We start from the raw sequence: 21,672 nt of genomic DNA, 5'->3' as shown, positions 1-21,672 counted from the left end.
TTTTCCTTTTAATTAGGTTAAATTTCTGTAAGCAAGATAGTCTAGTAAAAACACAAAATCATGAACTAATGAGTAGCTATGAGATGCTGCTTGTTTCTGAGTGTGATATATTCTAATATATTCTGATATAGTTCATAGATACTAATCACATAAATAGATATACTATCACAAATGTAAACTCTGAGAACTAACTGTGTTATGGTATTCATGCCCCTCCTCAGTTGGTAAAAAAATTAAGGAAATAGTTAGTGTAAATGTAATTCATACTCTCTAATAAGTCAAATTATCAGACAAAATAGACTGTTAAGTATATGAATATTAAATCAAACTATTCAATAATGCATTTCATAATTCCTTAAGCTTTGATATTTCTGGAAAGCTAAAATTTGAGTTAGAAATGTTGGTAGTAATTTGACTTTCTTTAAATCAAATTCTAACAAGACTTTATTTTAAATTTCAAATTATCAAGAAGTTAAAGGGTTGTAGAGTTGTGTGACAAATACCACAATCGAAATATTTTTATATTAAAATACATAGAAAACATGCATAATTATGTATAATTTTCCTCAGAATATGAATTTGTTGTGCTATAATTATGGGGAAATTATATTAAAACAAACTAAAAAAGGCTAAAAAATGCTAATTATTGTTAGAAACTCAAGCTGATGAGTAGTCTATGATCAATGTATAATTCAAATTGATTTCCTCTAATCTCACTATAAAATTTGATATATAAAATTGAGATAAAATTTATTTTTGTATATCTAAGAGTTCAAATGATAGAGAGCTTGATACTTTACTAGTGGTACATAAAGAGAAAAAAGCTGACAATTGCACTAACATAAATTATCAATACTTCATGTACTAATCTAAATAGTACAGCTAAATGACTTTCATTATAAGCAGTTTTGCTGTCATCTGAAAAAGCCTTACCATATGGTAATTGTAAAATTATTAAGTATGATAAGGAAAAGTTTATTGAAGATTATTAAAATTGGTGTAAGGACTGTTGCAATGGGTTCTTGTGATGAACCCCTTGGACTCAAGTTTCGACATGACATGTCAAGTGGGCATTTAGTACTAAAGAGAAGGATGAGATCAGTGGGGGAAAAAAAAACATTACTCAGAGGAAATATTAAAAACTAGGCACAAAAGGGATTATGATATGGCTATCCTGACCTAAAAATATGCTTGTTAAAGACAAGTCAAGGTGACCAGACATCACATGAAGCATGGTGAAAGATTGTAATCTATTCATATCTCAAAAATGATTAGATAAGAGAGATAGAGGATATTTTAAAATTAGGATTCTTATGTTGGAAAATGAATCTTACAGATTGGCCTAGAGTTTCAAAAGGTTTAGTCAAGCAAACAATCTTTTTTGTATCATCATCAAAGTCAAATATAGAATCTTTTCATTAGTCCAAAAAGAAGCTCTATACTTTGTTGTGGTGATTCTGCATCTTTACTTAGGAAGTTTCAACCAATGCCAAGGAGCCCTGGTGTTCCCGCTATCCCTTCCTGTAGTATTTTCAGGTCTTTATGGTCTTTTGATCCATTTGTTTCTGGTTCAGGGTGATCTAGATTCACTTTTATGCATGTGTACAGCCAATTCTGCCGTCACCATTTGTTAAAGAGGCCGTCTTCCTTCCATCTTTGCTTTGGGCTCCCTTATCAAAGATTAGGTGGTTCTAGAGCTCTGTGTTCATTTCTGGGTCTTCTATTCTTTTCTATTCTTGTACCAATACCATGCTTTTTAAAAATTATTTTTTACTACGGCTTTGTAATACTATTTGAAGCTTGGTATTGATATTCTTCCAGCATTGTTCTTCCTGGCTAAGTAATGCTTTTGCTATTCACTGTCTTTTATTATTCCATATGAATTTTTGGATTACTTCCTCTATCTCATTGTAGATTGTTGTTGGGATTTTGGTGGGTATTACATTGAATTTGTAGATAGCTTTGGGAAGTGTTGCCATTTTCACAATGTTAATTCTTTGAATCCAGGAGATCTTTCCATTTCCTTAAATTGGTTTTCATTTTTTTAAATTTTTAAAAATCTTTCATCATAGAGGTCCTTCACATGTTTGGTTTTCCTAGATTTTGGTTTTTTGTTTTTGTTTTTTATTTTTCCTTTCTGGGGATATTACAAAATTCAGTCTTACTCTTTTCAATAACAATAAAAATTATATATATATTAAAAAGAAGCTCTATATTGATTACTCAATCATCCAGTAGCCTTTTTTGCAATCACAAATCCACTTTCTGTCTTCACTATTTAACAACTTTTGTTTTGTTTCTTTGAAGTAAATGAATATGGTGACTTCAAGGCTTTTTCACGATATAGCATATATCAATCTCCCACTCCTTTCTATTTCAAAATAATATTCTGAAAGCACTGAAAGTACTTACCACATCTGATTTTTCCAAATGAGAGTGGATGGACAGTTGCATCACTTCTAATTTTATCTATTTTGTATAATGTTATCATAAGCTTTGATGTTCAAGTTTTTATATAGACATATATTTTATTTAATAGGAGTATATAGCTTATTTAGATATAAAATGTATGAGTCATGTATTTATTAAAATCTCAATCTCATATATTCTTATTTAATTATCAAACTAATTTCCAAAGCAATTGAGTATTTTTACATTCTACCAATAATTTATGAAGTTTCCATGGGCACTAGTGATCTGTTCAACTCAAAGCCAGCCCTGCCAGGAACTTGTGAGTCTTTTTTTTCATTTTTTTCTATACGAAGGGTTACAGTAATATATGTAATGTAGTGAGTAGATTTCTTGTCGAACTTGTTACCCCCTCCCTTATTTTTCTCCCACTTTTCCTCCCTCACTATTTCCCCAAGTTGTACTGTTCATTTCTAACATATTGTTTTGTAAGAATCACTGTTGCATTGGTTTGCCCTTTGTCCTTTGTCTCACCATTTTGTAAGATTCTTTTTAAAAATATTTTTTGTTGTAAAAATAGTGTTCAGAGAGGTTTTGTGAGATTCTTATTTCCAATTAAATACACATTCACACACACACACACACACACACACACACACACACAAACTCACACACACAGAGGCTCAGAAGTGGAGCTATGGTTCAAATGGTGGAAAACTAGCCTTGAGCACATAACTCAAGGAGAGCACCTAGGCCCTGAGTTCAAGCAACAAGACTGGCAAAAAAACTCTTCAAAAATATTCTACATTTTCAAAACTTCTGGTTTAAATTTAGAGCGCATTGTTTGTGGTCATTTATATCCCAGTCACATAAATATGAAATAGTACGTTATTGTGTTTAATATTGCTTTATGGGTTATGAAGTTGAGCATCTATTCATGTTTTGTTTACCAGAGATGGAAGTTGAAACAATGAGCAGCTTATTCTAAATAATACTTTGGCTTTATAAGTACCCGTCTAAGTGGATAGCTCTGTTCTTTGGGTTTGCTTTTCCTAGTGTGGAATTTCCATCCTATGACTGTGCTGATATAGATGAATCTTGTGGCCTAGCATCCTCAGTAATGCTTCCTCTACCCTAGAAGTGGAAGGTAGGTAGAAAAAGAAAAGTCTAAATTTTTCTACCTATCTTAATTAGGCAAAAGAAGTGATTGTGTACATATCGTCCTTGATCCTCTGGGTGGAATTTTCATATGCCTAAACTGGGATTTGGTGTAAAGGAATCTCAATTTCTGGCTGCTTCTCCTTGTCTCTCTGATCTGGGAAATGGGATTACAAATGGATTATGACTGAACTGATAAACTTTTGTATTCTTGTTAAGATTCCATGGATTTTCCTGAAAAATTGTATTTTCTGTTTGTCGTTAGGGCTATTTCAAGAAATGTTAAATGATTTAAAATAATTTAAAACCCTTAATAGAATTTAATAAAAAGAGGTTCAACATTCCTTATATTATCAAAGTTGCCTTTTCCAAATGGTTTTGAAATTTGAAAGCTATCTTCTGCCTTGATAAAAATTGACTTTCACAGAATTTTCCAAAATATAAAGGCTTAATTTGGGATTCAATCTAGTTCAGTGAATTTTACTCTTAAATGTACCCATCTTCTTTATGATTTAATGAATGAAATTTGAATAATGATGAGGGAAGCCAAGAATTAGATAAGCTAGAGTGGTTTTTTGAAGATTTACCAATATTAGTCTGAGGTACATTTCACATTTAGGCTACAATGTTGATAATGTATTTTCATTGTTCTCTCAAATACAAAATTTATCTTGTAAACCCAATCTGTTTTGTGTATTTACTTTATCCCATGGGTTTTTCATTACTTTTGATATGTATTCCTATGGGATCTTCCTTTTCGTTTGAATCCCCAATCTGGAGGCTTTCTTCCTATTATTTCAGTTTAAATTATTTGACCTCTCTCCTTCCTCCTTGAGCATCATTTCTTGGGTTCTTAGATTAGCTCTACTTCTTCCTGGGCTGATGCTATTTCTTCTTCCTATAACATTCTTAAGATACATTATAACAAATTGGCCCATTTATTATCCTTATATCACTGAACATATCTCTATTGTGTGTGTGTGTGTGTGTGAGAGAGAGAGAGAGAGAAAGAGAGAGGGAGAGGGAGAGGGAGAGGGAAAGGGTCCTAGGCTTGAACTCATTGCCTAAACACTGTCCCTGATATCTTTTACTCAAGGCTAGCACTCTACCAGTTGAGCCACATGTCCACTTTCAGCTTTTGGGATTGTTAATTGGAGATAAGAATCTCATGGACTTTGCTACTTGGGCTGGTTCTGAACCATAGTCCTCAGATCTCAGCCTCATAAATAGCTAGGATTACAGCTAACAGTGCCCCACTGTTTTTCTCTTATTTTGATTAACAAAATTAAAAGCAAATTTTGTAACACATTAAAGTAAATTTTCCCAAGTGGGCTGATACATATATTGCTAGTATTATTTGGATGATCTGGTAATGTAATATATTTAATAAATTTTTTATCTCTGGAAAATGTTATTCATTGTTTTTGTAGCTTTTGGAAACTCACTGCATAGCACAAACTTTACTGGAAATATTTCACTTTTCAAACTTTCTGCACCTTTCTCATTCTGTTTATAATTTCCTAATTTTATTGTTTGTCTCTAAACTCTTCTAACTCTCCTTGAAACTTACCAGTACCAATTGCTTATTCTGTTTTAATTATATTATTTTGTAAGGTTTTTGTTAGTTACTGGGCACTGCTTTTAAAACAAGCCAGAGTTTATGGGAATTTGCTGTTTACTTGACTCCTTTACCTGCTAGCCAGCTTGGTTTTCAGTATTTTGATTGGAGCAACATTACAGGTCAGTCTTCAGCCTGTTCATGCATTCTGTAGTTGGTCTAAATTGTAATCTTAAATGATTCACATAGTAGGGATAAATAGATTCCCATCTGCAGATTAATAGCTCACAATCAGGTTAATTTCATTATATCTAGGGGTTGGAAAATAAAAACTCGCTTTTGTACTTTTAACAAGTTCTGGCTGGGGATGTGGCTTAGTGGTAGAGTACTTGCCTAGCATGCGTGAAGCCCTGGGTTCGATTCATAAATACCATTTACACAGAAAAAAAAAAAACCACCAAAAAACAGAAGTGGTGCTGTGTCTCAAGTGGTAAGAGCACTACCCTTGAGCACAGAAAGGCTCAGGGACAGTGTCCTGGCCCTGAGTTCAAGCCCCAGGACCAGCAAAAAACAAGTCAAACAAGTTCTGACTTTATACCCCAATTATTCCAACCCCTATTTTACTATACTTTGCTCATAATTATAGTTCTTCTCTCCTAACACTTGCTGTTCTCTCTAGACTTTAAGAACTACCATGTAACTTTTGTCTTTCTACAGAACTAAGAATTCTCCATGCTGCTTTTTATTTCTATTTTCAGAATATTAATAGTTACCATTTATGTTGGATATATATCAGGAAATCATTAAAAAAAAACTTCAAAAGCTGTGTTACCCTATGAAGAGTTCAAAGGAAGTTCATGAAAAAAAGTATAAAATTTGAGCAGAGACTGTTTCTTGTAAGACTTAGATTCTGAGTTGTATCAAAAGGGTTACCCTTAAAAAAAAGAAACTCTTAATGTTGTGTAACATTTTTAAGTTTTCTTATTTGCAATCATGGAAAACTTTTCTAGAATATTAATGTTTATTGTTTCATAGAACAAAGATAATATTCATGCTCATGCATTGTGTGTTTGCATTGTTCTAAAAGGGTGCAAACTCAGGTCAAGCCTTATTCTGACACAATAATGTTCATTTACACTGTGCTATCCTGCTTGTAAGAAAAAGTCAATTTTAGGCCCTAACGTAAAGGCATAATAAACAAAAAATTACAAGCTCAAAGCAGAGGAGTATTTCCAAACTCCTCACATAGGAGGCAGTTAGGTTAAGGCTAGGCATTCTCCAAGATTTGAGGTGAGAGTCCCAAAGACATGATACTGTGAAGGAACTATCTCTGTCAGCAGAAGCTTTATTTACAGAGGGGGAAGTCAGTAAGTACTCACCTCCCTGAGATAACTCTGACTGTAGGCCCTAAAACTACCAAAGTCAGCTTAACTTCTGAGTTATTACACGATTGTGGCAACATAATAACATCAATTATTTCTGTCCAATTTTGCCCCTTATACTCTGCTGGGGCATGAAATTCCAAAGGCAAGACAAAGGCTCTCATTCTGTTATTTCAGATTCAAGTTTAAAATGCAAATACCAGTAAGAGGTAAGGAATTTGAAATCAATAACAGATGTCTTCCTGTTTTGAAATAAGTTAATAAAAGGACAGAAATAGGTACTTCAGTGAAGAGTTAAGCAGTATCAAGCAAGAGATACATTTTTTGAAGTTCTTTTAGTTTTTACTTTATTTATCCAGAGGCAAATTTTCAAATTTTATAAAAGATTATAACACTTGGACATGATAAATTAAACAGGACTCTAAACATTCAAACACGAGACCAAAGGGGGGTGTTCTTAGGAGAGGATCACAAGTGCTCAATAGCTATGTGCATATGACCATAAAAAATGCTTCTTATCAAAATGAATGTCAAGAAATGGAAACAAGTTTGTTTTTTTTTTAACTTTACTTTTTGTTTGTTTTTGTTTTGTTTGTTTCCTATTTTGGCCCTTTTGACATTGCTTTTGATCTCTCTACCTTTTGTACTGTATGTACGTTCATCTGATTTGGGCAGGGGAAGGGGAAGCACAGAAATGGTGGGAGAAATGGTGAACTAATTCATCAGTGATACTCACTAAGACTGTGTTGAAAGTGAACTATACAACTTGTGTGGGAGAGGGGTCAGGGGTCAGGTGGGCACAACTATGAGAAACAAGGAAAGAGGTGATACTATTCAAAAAGAAATGTTCTGGGGCTACGAAGGTGGCTAAGGTAGGATGCTTGCCTTGCATGCATGAGGCCCTGGGTTGATTCCTCAGCATCACATATGCAGAAAAAAAAACAGAAGTGGCACTGTGGCTCAAGTGGTAGAGTGCTAGCCTTGAGCTAAAGAGTTGAGGGAGAGCACCCAGGCCCAGAGTTCAGGCCCCAGTACTGACAAAAAAAAAAAAAAAAAAAATATATATATATATATATATATATATATATATAAATATAACTTATGTAACTGTATATATGACTTATCTAACTGTAACCCCTCTGTACAGCACCTTTAAAATAAACATTTAAAAAAAACTTTAAATTAATTTTTTAACATGAAATGTGGCCAAAACCTTGATTTAGGATCATGTTTTAAGAATGAAATTTTACCTGTTTTAGCCATCACTCAAAAATGAAAGTTTTTATCAATAAGGTCATTTTAAAACTATGTTAAATTTGTATTTTAAAACAGACACCCTGAAAACATTACCGGAAGGAATAGGAGAAACTCTAGGGCTCCTTGGCAACAGGTCTGAAATTTTCTTAGTAAAGACCCAGAAACACAACAAATCAGAGAAAGGTTGGATAAATGGGATTGCATGAAATTGCAGAGCTTCTGCATGGCAAAGGACATAGCTAGCAAGATCAATAGAAAGCCTGAGGATTGGGAAAAGATATTCGCTAGCCACAGTATTTTCACAATAATAAAAAAAAAAAGATATTCGCTAGCCATACAACAGACAAGGGAATCATATAAAAATATACTTAAAACTCAAAAATTAAATTCCCCAAAAACAAATCCTCAAAGAAACAACTGCCCCATTAATAAGTAGGCTAAACACTTACAGAGAAACTTCTCTGAAGAGGAAAGAAGAATGGCCAACAGACACATGAAGAAATGCTCAACTTCTTTAGCCATAAAAGAAATGCAAATAAAAACAATATTGACATTCCACCTTACCCCAGTTAGAATGGCTATAATCAAGAAATCCAATAACAACAGATGCTAGAGGGGATGTGGCCAAAAGGGAACCCCACTGAATTATTGGTGGGAGTGTAAACTTGTTCAACCACTTTGGAAAGCAGTATGGAGGTTCCTCAAAAGACTCCACATAGAGCTCCCTTATGACCCAGTAATCCCACTGTTGGGCATTTACCCAAATTATCACCAACAAGGCCATACTAAAACTACCAGCACAAGTATGTTTATTGTAGCATTATTTACCATAACTAAGATATGGAACCAACCCAGATGCCTCTCAGTAGATATGGATCAAGAAAATGTGATATACATATACATACATATATACATATATATATATATACATATATATATATACACACATATACAATGGAATTCTATGCTTCTATCAGAAAGAATGACACCACCCCATTTGTTAGGAAATGGAAAGACTTGAAAAAATAATATTAAGTGAAATAAGCCAGGCCCAAAGAAACATACCCATGGTTTCCCTTATTTACAATAACAAGTATATGTCTAGGAAAAGCAGAAAAAGTAAAAACTAGGTACATATGACCATATAAGATGATGCTAAGTGAGATGAATCATAAGATAGGGACACAAGAGGTTTTATTTTTGTTGCTGTTGTTTTTAATGTACGTGTAATATACTGTGTGATTTTTTTTTGTTTCTTTTGTATGTTCTTCCCTGTTTTCACTGTATTTTATTCCAGTGCCATGCATGTTGTGTATACATTTTTCTAATTTGGGGAGGGGAAGGGAAATAACAAAATGCTGAAATAAGGATAGAGGTTGACCCATTGTAACAATGAGATGGATAAAACAGTATGTAGAAAATGAACTTTTACAGCTTGTGATGGGGCAGAAATTGGGAAAGTGGGGAGGGAAGGGATGGTAGGGGAAAAACAAAGGAGTGGGTAACAATGCTTGATAGGAAGTGTACTCATTACCTTACTCATATAACTGTAACCCCTTTGTACAGTATCTTTATAATAAAAAAAATTAAATATTTTAATGTATTTTAATTCTGGCAAAAAGAAATAACTAAAAATTGGGCATATATTTTATGCTTAATATTTTGCAATTATAGATATATCTATATATCAGTATACTAAATACAGAAATATAATATAAAAGGTTTGAGTATTAATTTCTAACCTTTATTGATGATGTACTATGCCAAATATTGTTGAATAAAATGCATATTTTTCCCATTGATTTGTCCCCAGATTTATTATTCTTGGGGATCATATCTTAATTATGTGAGCATTTCTGTTGTCCAGTGAAATAATTGAAGTTTAGTGTTCAGACTGTGTGTTCAGTTGATAAAATTGTTACAATCTCTGTAGTATTTTTAGCCAGTTCACCTTTTAAAGATTGTACTCTTTAATTGTATACATGCACACACAATTCATATCTGTACATCATGCTTGTTATGTCAAGAAACAAAGGGATACTACTTGCCTTCAGTCAAACGTTCTTTCTAGTTTTTGTTTTTTTGTTTTTTTTTCTCTTAGAGGTGCTAGGGATGGAACCCGGGGTCTTGTGCATGCATGCTACAGCAAAGACTATAACACTGAAGTTCAATCTTTCCCTAACTAATAATTTCTTCAGGTTGTATTTACAGAGAAGAACATGAATGATAAGATAATGTTTTCTTATAGAAAAAACTGTGGGCTAGAATATTGCCTACAATGTAACAACATTTTCTTGGGTTGTGTTTCTTTGTGGAACTTTTCCATACCTAGGTTGTGAACATTCATCTTTCTGTCTCTATCTTGCTGAACTGAACGCTAACATTCTATTTTGTTTCATTTTTCTCTGTTTTGTCTACAGAACATATTTTATTTCTGTTGTTTATGGTCTGAGAACAGTTCTCTATTGAAAAACAACTTAAGTGAATATTTGCAATATAAAATAAATGAGACAGTCATTACATAATGCAAGGTAAAAGTGAGTTTGGAGCCAGAGATTGAGTTGCAAATCACAACGTTGCCACTTTCAGTGAGCATGTAATTTAGCTTTAACAATTCGAAAATTTCATCTTTCCTCTATAAATGGAATAACTTATTTTATACCAGAATTATATTATTCTCTGAACATACTCAGTTGCTAACACATGAGATCATTAAACAGTAAAAATTTTTTTTATTAAAGCAGAGATATTTTATACTCTTTTACCTTTAACCCTGATCTTTGTTTTATTCAATGGTGGACTAAGTGCTCATTGAAGGTTTATGACATATTTAATGAATATTCTCCAATACTTTTATAAAGGGAGCAAAATAGTAATGGTTAATTTCTAGAGTGAGATTGAATTCTAAACTTTTGAAGAGGCTAACAGCAAGAGAGACAACGAGTTTCATCCTGCTTTGTCTTTTTCAAATAGCAACTGCTTTTCACAAGTAAAGAAATATCAAACTAGTAATAAAGGGCTCTTAACACTACAAACATGAAACTGTTTCTGCACTACTCAATGTGCTACTGATCACTTATTGCAAGTGATTGCAAAAATTATATTATGTCAAACAAATTCTCTTTTCTAAATTTTTTTTGTGAGAATACTGTACAAAAGAGAGGTTCCAGTTACATGAGCAAGGTAATGAGCACATTTCTTATCAAGAATTGTTGCCCCTTCTTTGTTTTTCCCCTACCATCCCTTCTCTCCCATCTCCACAACTACACTACCCTCCACCCCGCCTAAATCGTAAAGTTCGTTTTTTGACATAAAGTCTTGTACATCTCATTGTTGCTATGGGTCCACCTGTATCCCTATTTAAACAATTTGTTTTTTCCCTTCCTCTTCCCAAATTATATCAACATCAAATACAGTGAAAACAGGGGTTATACCATGGGGGAGGGACATACAAAGCAACAACAACAAAAAAAATCTATGGAAAGATTGACTTTTTAACTGCAATGCACTAAAAGATGTCCCAGATTACGTATTATTTTGTAGAAAAAAATAAAAAGAAAGCAAATAATCTTATTATTAATCCAATATTAGGGTAATGCTTAGCAAGAATCATGTCAAATTCTACACATGTTAGAACAACACAACTTAAGCAAATTGGAAAGGATTCAAGGAGCTTCTTCAAATTATTTAATATTTAATATTAAAATTATTTAATATTATTTAAATCTTATTTCCTCAGAAATTTTGGAAATTTCTGCTAGTTTAGATGAGAGACCTACTAATGCATTAGCATATGAAAATTTGAAGAACTATATGTATTTTTCTTAGAATTCTAAATATAAAGCTACTGTAACACAGTTAAATAATAGAGAAATACAGAAAAATGAAAATCCTCTCAAATTCAGTACCACCTTAGGGGAAATCCATTGTTTCTATTTGGTATATATTTTTAAAAGTATTTTTTACCAAGCTTTAACATAATCATGTTAAATGTATATGATTCAATTTATATACAGCAGAATGAACATTTTCATTTCCAGTGAGGAAGGATTGAATAGTGAAATTATAAAGAAAAATAAGACTTATTTAATTACTCAATCTCTTTTCAAATTTAGTCTTTTTTTCTCTTATTTTTTGATATGTGATCATCTATGTCTGTCTGGTGGTCATGTCTTCATCCTTAATTTTGTCAAAGTTTAAAAGAGAAACTGCAAACTTATCTTCTAGACATCTAAAAATAAATCCTTTGCAGAGTTTCAGAGTTTCAGAGTTGCAAGTCTATCCTAGGTATGAAAATACTTATATTTGAGATCTCATATAGTAAAATACAAGTCTCATGTTCTGTGAAAATCTGCAGCTTTTTAAATATATTTATATATTATTGTAAAGATAATGTACAGAGAGGTTACAGTTACATGAGTAAAGTAATGAGTGTATTTCCTATGGAGCATTGTTACCAACCCCCTCCTTTGTTTTTTCCCATACTATCCCTTCCCTCCCCACCTCCCCAACTGCTCCCACCCCGGCCTGAAGTTATAAAGTTCATTTTCAACATAGTGTCTGGTACATCGCATTGTTACAATGGGTCAACTTGTATCTTGTTTCAGCATTTTGTTATTTTCCTTCCCCTCCCCAAATTAGAAAAAAATGTATATACAAGATGTAGGTCACCGGGATTAAATACAGTGACAGCAGGGGTTATAGCATGGGGGAAGAACATACAAAACAAACAAACAAACAAACAAAAAACATATCGTACTTAGAAACAATAGCGACAAAGAAAAAAAGAACCCCATATCTTGGGGTTCATTTAGCTTAGCACCATCTTATATGGTCATACGTACATAGCTTTTAACCTTTTCTGCTTGCCTGGTAAGATTATCCTAGATGTATACTAGTTATTGCAAATAAGGGAAAACATGGGACCTATGTTTCTTTGGGCCTGGCTTACTTCACTTAATATGATTTTTTCCAAGTCTTTCCATTTCCTAACAAATGGGGCGGTGTCAGTCTTTCTGATGGAGGCATAGGGTTCCATTGTATATATACACTACAACCCAGATGTTCCTCAGTAGATGAATGGATGAAGAAAATCTGCATCTTTTAAAGAACAAATAATAAATTAAGTCAACAGAAACAGAAAAATTCTATACTAGTTAGTCTTACTTCTTTTGTCAACCTATTTCTTTCTTGGCCATTGCTGTCAATCAAATATAATTGTGAAATTACTTCATAGATGGATATAAATTGAAGACTAGTTTGAAACTCATTTTCTTTTTTAGCCCCATCTAAAAATCAACTCCGTGACATTTCTTGGACATATAATGGATAAGAACTCTTTATTTAAAGGACATCTGGTCATCAATGTAATTTGATTTTCATATATGGGAAGCTCTCTCTTTCTTTCTCTCTGTCCCTCTCTCTCTTTCTCTCTCTCTTTCTTTCTCTCCCTCTTGCTCTTTCTCTGCACGTGTGTATGTTGATTAATATTGAAGACCTAAGCGTATGAATGATCATCAGCAGGAACTCTGAAAGAAGTTTAACCAGGAGATTATAATCAGAAAATGCAATAATGGGAAACTTGCTTAATGAGGACATTGGTGCCAAACTACATTATTCATAGAACATTCTGATTAGAGACAAATGCAAAATGAAACATATATTCCTTGGTGTAAGTCTTCATTTACATTTCAAATAAATACTATTACTCTAACCTTTGGCTGCCAAAATGAGCTTTCATACTGAATAGCTAAAGACTCCCCCAAAGATAATGGTGTAACAAATATAGTGTTAAAGAGTAAATTGAGGTTTGAAGGACATTTTCTTGATTTTAAGAATCATGTTTCAATGTAGATCTAGTGCAAGATACATTTTCATCCCAATAATAAATCTACTGAATTCAGAATCATATGAAATAAAGCATGGCTATAAATAGCTATTTTTTCATTTCATTATTTTTTAACAGTGCCCATTTCTTTTTAAGAGTAAATAAGTTCAACTGATTAAAGCAAAGAGAAAATGAAATTTGGTATTTTGAATCACTACTTTTACACTTGAGTAGTTGGCCATGAAATGAAATCAGAGTCTTAGATAGCCATATCACAAATACTATAAACCCTTAGGTTTATAATCAACTACCTAAGAACTATTACTCTTGGTACGTGTTTCTGCTTATGAAGTTGAGATATCATAGGTTGAGAACCTTTTGCAGCAATTCTTACAAGCTGGCATTGAGAACTGGTAATTGAAGAAAGTGTGGTTAAACTCTAAGTGGTGATAACACAATAAATTAATTCTACTACCAAAGGGAAGCTATGAAAGAAGATAACATCTTTAAATAGTGTATAGATGAATGATCAGGACACTGAAAGTGGAATAAATTGCTTTATTTGGAGCAAATAACCACCAGAACTTGAGATTTGTGTTCTCTAGCTATAGTAAAGAAAAAGAAACCAAGTCCATTTTTTAAGTTGAAGAAAATATAAGCTCTGTTAATTTATATTTCTTGATATTTAATATACTTTGACCTGTCAGTACCCACCATAGCTTTCTCCAGAAGAAAAGTATACAGAATATTGAGGGAAGAAATATTTTATGGTATTTATAAATAACCACCAAGGGTGTGCGATATTGTCAGTCACTGAGAATACAATATCATGGGAATTTTGGTTCATACTCCTAAGGGGGGAAATGTTACATTAAACAGACACACGTGGGTAGTTGAAAAGATATCCTGAAGGTACCATACATGTTAGCCTTCAAGAGGATGAGACATGAGGAATGAACTGGAAACTAACCTGGGGCTCTATAGTGAGACTCCATCTCAAATAGCAACAGTAACAGTAGCAAACACCGAACACTGAAAAGCCATTCTTGCCTTCTCTTCTATCCTTGACCTGTATAGAGAGGTTTAGAAGTGAATGAAGTAATGCAAAAATCCCATATGTTCCAAGGTACCACATTTTCTATCCCCATAATTAATCACTAAATATAGCAAAATGTGAGAAGAACATAATGTCATTCTTTAGGTCTTTTATTTTCATCTCCAAGTGTTTTTTTAAATCATCTGATTGAACATATATTGAGTTGCTAAATGTATGTATTTAATTTGCACATCAATTAAGGTGGATTTAAGTTCTTAAAAATTCTGCATTCCATGTCCCAGAGACTTGTACTGCCTACATTGTCTTGAGAACTATGCTTCATATTTCCATACATCATAAATTTTCTTATTATGACAACCATTTTGAGGGTAATCCTTCAAAAACCATCCATGAATCATGATTCCTTAGGAAGCATTTTTACTTTAAACACTTAGAATTCAGTTGTCAGCATGATAACAAAGATACTAGGTCTAGTTACATGCTGTCTTTTTTCATATATGAGTAACTTTTCAATAATCAGTTGAAGAATATTTCACCAGTCACAAATGCTCTTGGTCTTCTGACAGAATTGCACTTTAATAAACTCTTCATATACTGAAAATAGCATAACTCAAAATGTTGCATGATTTTAATTCAAGAGCTCTCTGTATTTTAATTTCCAGAGCTCCATAGACAAAAGTTCCAAGGAACCTATGTTTAGGTTTGAATCATGGAAGAAAGTACATAGGAGATGTTCCAACCTTACTGCCAATAAACCTGCATTATATGGCAGCGTGTTTTACAATGGTACACATTTGATATTGCAATATTTCCCAAAAGGCAAATTGAAAGCAACTTCAACTTCTGAGTTTGAAGAGGGGAGAATGGTATAAGTGATGTTAACTTTCTCATTTGTAGTATAGTCAGAATAAGTAGGTGGCCTCAGTTCTTAGATGTATTCAACTCTATCACATCTTTTTGGTGATAAAAGTAGAGATAAAGTGAATCTTAATTTTGGATTGTAAAGTATAATCTAAATTTGCTTTTAGAAATATACTGTCTCAGGCTGGTAAGGTGGCTCCATGGTAGAGAGCTTGCCTTGCATGCATGAGGCCCTGGGTTCAATTCCTCAGTACCACATAAGCAGAAAAAGTCAGAAATGGCGCTGTGGTTCAAGTGGTAGAGCATTAGCCTTAAGCTGAAGAGCTGAGGGACAGCACCCAGGCCCAGAGTTCAGGCCCCACAACTGACCAAAAAAAAAAAAAAAAAAAAAAAATCGAAATATGCTGTCTCATGTTTGTGTTTCATTTGCTTTATGTCAGGAGCTCCAGTGTCAACGAATACTCTCCAACAATTCGTTCTATCTACAAATCATATGTGTCTTTTAGTAAAAACACCAAAAGCTGAAAGGCTCTGGTAACTCATGCCTGTCATCCTAGCTACTCAGGCGGCTGAGATCTGAGGATGGTGATTCAAAGCCAGCCCAACCAGCTTCTGGCAATAAAATCCTTGAGACTATTATCTCTAATTAACTGCCAGAAAACTGGAAGTTGTGCTGTGGCTCAAAGAGGTAGACCACTAGCCTTGAGCAAAAGAGCTCAGAGACAGTACCCAGATCCCAAGTTCAAACCCCAGGATAGACAAAAAGATGAAATAAAAACAAACAATAAAACCCCAAATACTAAATGCTTTCTTGACAAGATAGGATTAAAAAATGAGGCATTTTTCTTCCTCTATGCATATCTTTTTCTTTTGAAACACCCTTTCCTTTTCTCAATCATCCAGCAGATGAGAAAGCTGCCTTCTTGAATTATAGCAACATTGAGGATGATATGTATATCTCATGAAAATTACATTTTAATACATCAGAGCAAGATATAAATGGAATTGAAATGAACATTCATTCCTGCGTTCACTTCCTAGAACACACAAAACGCACAGTGATAACTTGATATGAATAATGGTAATATTAATTGTAAGTGCTGTTGTTTTAATTGAGTGTAGAGTATTACAGCATTTATTCAAATGCTCATCAACTGCACATAATTGTTTGGCAACATGCTATAAGAAGTGACACAATTACTATTACTTTGGAATTCATTGCAAGAATATGAATCATACTGAATTGTTTTCATATTCATGTGGATATAAAATATAATTCCCCAAGAATTCATTGTAATTTGCCAGAACTTTAATTAACACTGCTATGAAAATATGAGCAGATAAGTTATATGCAAAAATGGAACAAGTAGAGTCATGTATTTAAAGTTCCATATTATACTATTTTCTATTTCAATGTCTACTGGATTTTATGTGTGAGAAACAGCCGCCAAATGTAGGAAGTGGCCTAATGAATCAATCCCTACCAATGTCATCTAGTGGTAAATTGTGCAGCTTTAAACATAGGACTACAAAAATTAATGTTAATGTCAGGATGTTCTCATCATCACCTGCTTTTGGAGCTCATTTTATCTAGAGAAATAGACATTTTTGTATTCTTTAGCCTATAGGGAGGACACCTCTAATGAACCAGAGAAACATTATAGAATCATTTAACATTACAAAATGTAATTGTAACTATGTGTAAAAGAAAATATGCAATGTAGGATGTAACCTTTGTTAAGTTGAGATACAAAAGATGACCGAGAGCCTGAGTTGCTTATTAGCCGGTTACCTGGGCTTGGACAATTGGACAATTGGATTAATTTGTCTATCATTTGTGCCTGTATTGTGTATGGAACATATACACACAAACACATGCACACATACACATATGCGCACAAGCACATGCATAACACACATGCATCATCCTCCTTACACAGTCAATATTCTTAATGTTTCCTTTTTGGCTTTTGATACTATAATTTGCTCTCACTTCCATTTTGTGCCAAATGAATACCAAAAAAAATTTGATGTTTTTCTTTTTTCTTCATCAATTAATCAAAACTTAAGCAAAAGAAAATAATTATTTACTGAATCTCCCAAAGCCTTAGTAATGAATATGATAGGAGAACAGTTATTTGGCCTAGCATTCTTACAGACAGAGGGCCTTTCATTCTTGGGACTTTGGTGTAACAAAGTTGTCATTTGCATGGCGACTTCTTTATGCTTGAACCACCCTGGTATTGACATCATAAGACCCTTAGTTACTTCTCACTTTCTTATTTTCTTCTTTTACTTTGTTTTCTACAATATTTTCTTTCTAACACACATACTATTGCCTCATACCTATTATGAAAACCTACTATCTACTTCTCCATACTTGCTTCATGATTAGGAGGATTAATTTCGAAATTATACAGACAAATAAGAATCTGGTTTCATTTTTATTAAAATGTGGACATATATGTTTCTATATGTTAACATTTTCATATAAAAATACCACATGAAAATCCCCCCAAGAACCCTGAAAGAGTAATTCTTTTTACTGTTTGTACAATAATTCAAAGTATATATGTATTATGCATAAGGTACCACGTGATTTTTTGTTGCATTGTATGTCCCTCCCCCACGGTATAACCCCTGTTTTCACTGTATTTGATGTTGGTATAATTTGTGGAGGGGAAGGGAAAAAACAAATTGTTTAAGTAGGGATACGGTTTGACCCATAGCAACAATGAGATGTACAAGACTTTATGTCAAAAAACAAACTTTACAGTTTAGGCGGGGGATTGAGGGGGAATGTAGTTGTAGAGATGGGAGGAAAATGGTGGTAGGGGAAAAACAAGGAGGAGGCAACAATTCTTGATAAGAAATGTACTCATTACCTCGCTCCTGTAATTGTAACCCCTCTGTACAGTATTTTCACAATAAAAAACCCCTATTTTTTAAAAAGGAAGAAAGAAATGTACTCTTTACCTGACATGTAACTGTAACCCCTTTGTACATCATCAATATTATAATAACAATAGAAAATAATTTAAGGCCCCAAAAAACTATTTTTCTACTAATGGACATTCTACCTCTTAATTTTAAGCGTACTTAAGCGAATCTATTGCTTGTCTTCATTATTTTTCCAGAATATTTTTCCATGAGAGTAGAAGAACTGAGCAAATGGCATATACATTACAATACCTTACTTTAATTGATCTGCATTATCTGCAAACATTTCTAGCCATAGTGTGTGAGAGTTCCATTTTCCTAATTCCTGCCAGCACAAGATGGTATCAAATTTTCCCTTTGTGATGCTAGTGGTTATAAAGTTATAGCTCCTTGTTATTATCTTTTTGACTCTGTTTGCCTAGTGAGTTTGAACAAATCTTTATATAGTTTTTAAGATTGCGAATAATGAACTTCTTAGTCCTAGTCTTTGCCTACTTTGCATTTAGTTGCCTGTCTTTTTAGACCATTTTAGGTACTTTTAAGGAATATAATCACATTTTTTGTCTTTAGTATCTCAGTTCAGTTCACTCTAAATCTATTAGTATGTTGGATTCCATACCTCTAAGTGTCATCTGGAGATGATATAAGATTCTATAGTAAATATTTTGAAGTAAACTCTACTCTGTTTTTCAATGCAGCTACATCATTCTGCATTCCCACCTGAAAGACAAAGGTTCCATTTTTCCAGATCCACACTAGTGCTTCCTTGTGCTTACTAGTGTTTACTTCCCAGATACACACTAGTGCTTGCTTGTAATAAAACTAATCTTTATAATGTAAAGTTGTAATGACCCATTACAACTTAGTTTTACATATTTGTGATAAGTAATGAAAAGATATTGAATTTCCTTGGAGTTGTGTTTGCCTATTAATGATTCATACATCTTTTTTAATGGTAGGTTCTTTGGTTTGTTTTTGAGTTCTAGTTATTTGTATATTTCATATATTAATGTTTTTTTAATGGAAAAGATTTTCAGATATTTTTCCCACTTATTGGTAGGCAGTCTTTTTACTCTGTTTACTCAGGCTCTTTACACTTTGTCTTTTGATACACTTAAGATTTCTGAATTGACATAATTAATTTTATATTTTTTCTTTGATGTCTCTACCTCTAGTGCAATATCCAACAAATCATTGCCCTTAGAATTCCATATGAATTGTAATATCATATTTCTATTAAAAATGTCAATGATACTAGGAAACAGTGGATCATAATTGTTATTCTAGCTACTCAAGAAGCTGAAATCTTAGGATGACATTTCAGAGCTATCAGGAGCAGGAAAGTTTTAAGACCTCCAGTTTTGCACCAGAAAACCCAGACATGGAGCTAAAGCTCAAGTGATAGAGCTCCAGCCCCAGGACTATCATAAACAAAATAATTATATTGAGATTTTGATAGGAAATTTTTAAATCTGAAGAAGGCTTTAGATACTGTGGACCTATTAACAATACCAAACTTTCCAATCCATAAACATGGGCTGTCTTTTTATTTACTGTCTTCGGCAATATTTTGTTCTTCTCATTATACAAGACTTCAATTCCTTGGCTAAGTTAATTCCTAGTGTTATATTCATTTTCATGCTACTGTATACTGAATTACTTTCATAATATCCTATTTGAATTGGTCATTGTTCTTGTACAGAAACATGACTACTGCATATTGATTGTATATCGTACAACACAGCAGAATGATAAGCTCTAACAGTTATTGTGTAGTTTGAATTCCTTGGGCCCTCTACAAAGACAAGATGCTTTCACAGAGCTAACTTGTATGCCTTATATTTCTGTATTTTGATTAATTTTTTTCTTACTAGGACTTCTCATTATGTTAAATAGAAGCAAAATGAGAATACTTCACTTGCCCCTGATCTTAAAGAAAATGTTTTCAGTCTTTCATCATGGAGTATTATATTTTGAGTTGGTTATAATTATATTAGATTTAAAAGCATTAATTTGAGAGCTCTATACTTTCAACAATCAGAAATGGATTATTTAAAAAGGAGGAAGCATTCACTTATGAAATGATAAGTTTCTAATTCCTTTTTCATTGAGTAATTTCTCTGTTAGGAATGAATATATTTAAAGTTATATTTATATAGAAAGTTTGTCTCTTCTTCATTAGAAAATATGTGTACTTGCCCTTCAATTTATTGCATCGAGTTACGGACATTTAAGAATATTTGATTAGGTCATTTTGTGTCTGATTTACTTCCTGTCTTAATATGATTACATACTTCAATATTTTTATTTTCCTATAACCACGCTAATATGCTCATCAGTCTAATATACTCATGTGTGTATACATGTGAGTGTATGTGTGTTCTAATGACCTATTTATTTTTCCATTTACTTATTTTCATATTAGTTTTCGATTATAATTGATAGATTTCCTCTCCCTAATTTATTTTTTATTAATTTCTTAAGAGGAGTGCAACAAATGTAGTTTCTCTGTGGAAAAATATTTCTTCAGGTGTACAAATACCTTCATAATATGGTTTCTGTAAGCTAAACTATTATAAATATAATTTAAAATATTCAATTTCTATTTTTCCAAATAGTTAATAATGACAATATTTTTGTGATCCAAGTGTCTGTATGTTAAAATAGTTTTTGCTTTGTATTGTTCCAATAATGTGTGACAAAGAACTATTCTATGCAAAGCATATTAACCTGGCTATCATGGACAACATGAAATGTTACAAAACTAGCTGCCAATACTTTTAAATTAAATTGGATTCAAGCTTTCTATCAATACAGTGGAAAGAAGAGTACTTATGAGACAAAAATATATGGCTTCAGGGAACAAAAAAACATTCATTTAGAACCATTTTATAATCTGAAATGAGCCATAATTTAAGTTTTTTTTCTCCTTCCTTCCTTCCTTCCTCCCTCCCTGCTTCCCTCCCTCCCTGCTTCCCTCCCTTTCTTCCTCCCTTCATCTCCCATCCATCCTCCCTCCCTTCCTCCCTTCCTTCCTCCCTCCCTCCATTCCTTCCTTCCTTCCTTCCTTCCTTCCTTCTTTCCTTCCTTCCTTCCTTCTTTTCTTCCTTCCTCCCTTCTTCCCTTCCTCCCTTCCTCCCTTCTTCCCTTCCTCCCTTCCTCCCTTCCTCCCTTCTTCCCTTCCTCCCTTCCTCCCTTCTTCTCTCCCTCTCTCTCTCCCTTC

Source organism: Dipodomys spectabilis, unplaced genomic scaffold, assembly GCF_019054845.1.
Source record: "Dipodomys spectabilis isolate Male_0828 unplaced genomic scaffold, ASM1905484v1 ptg000063l, whole genome shotgun sequence".
In the NCBI taxonomy this organism is placed as follows: Eukaryota; Metazoa; Chordata; class Mammalia; order Rodentia; family Heteromyidae; genus Dipodomys; species Dipodomys spectabilis.
This window is presented reverse-complemented; position numbering follows the sequence as displayed.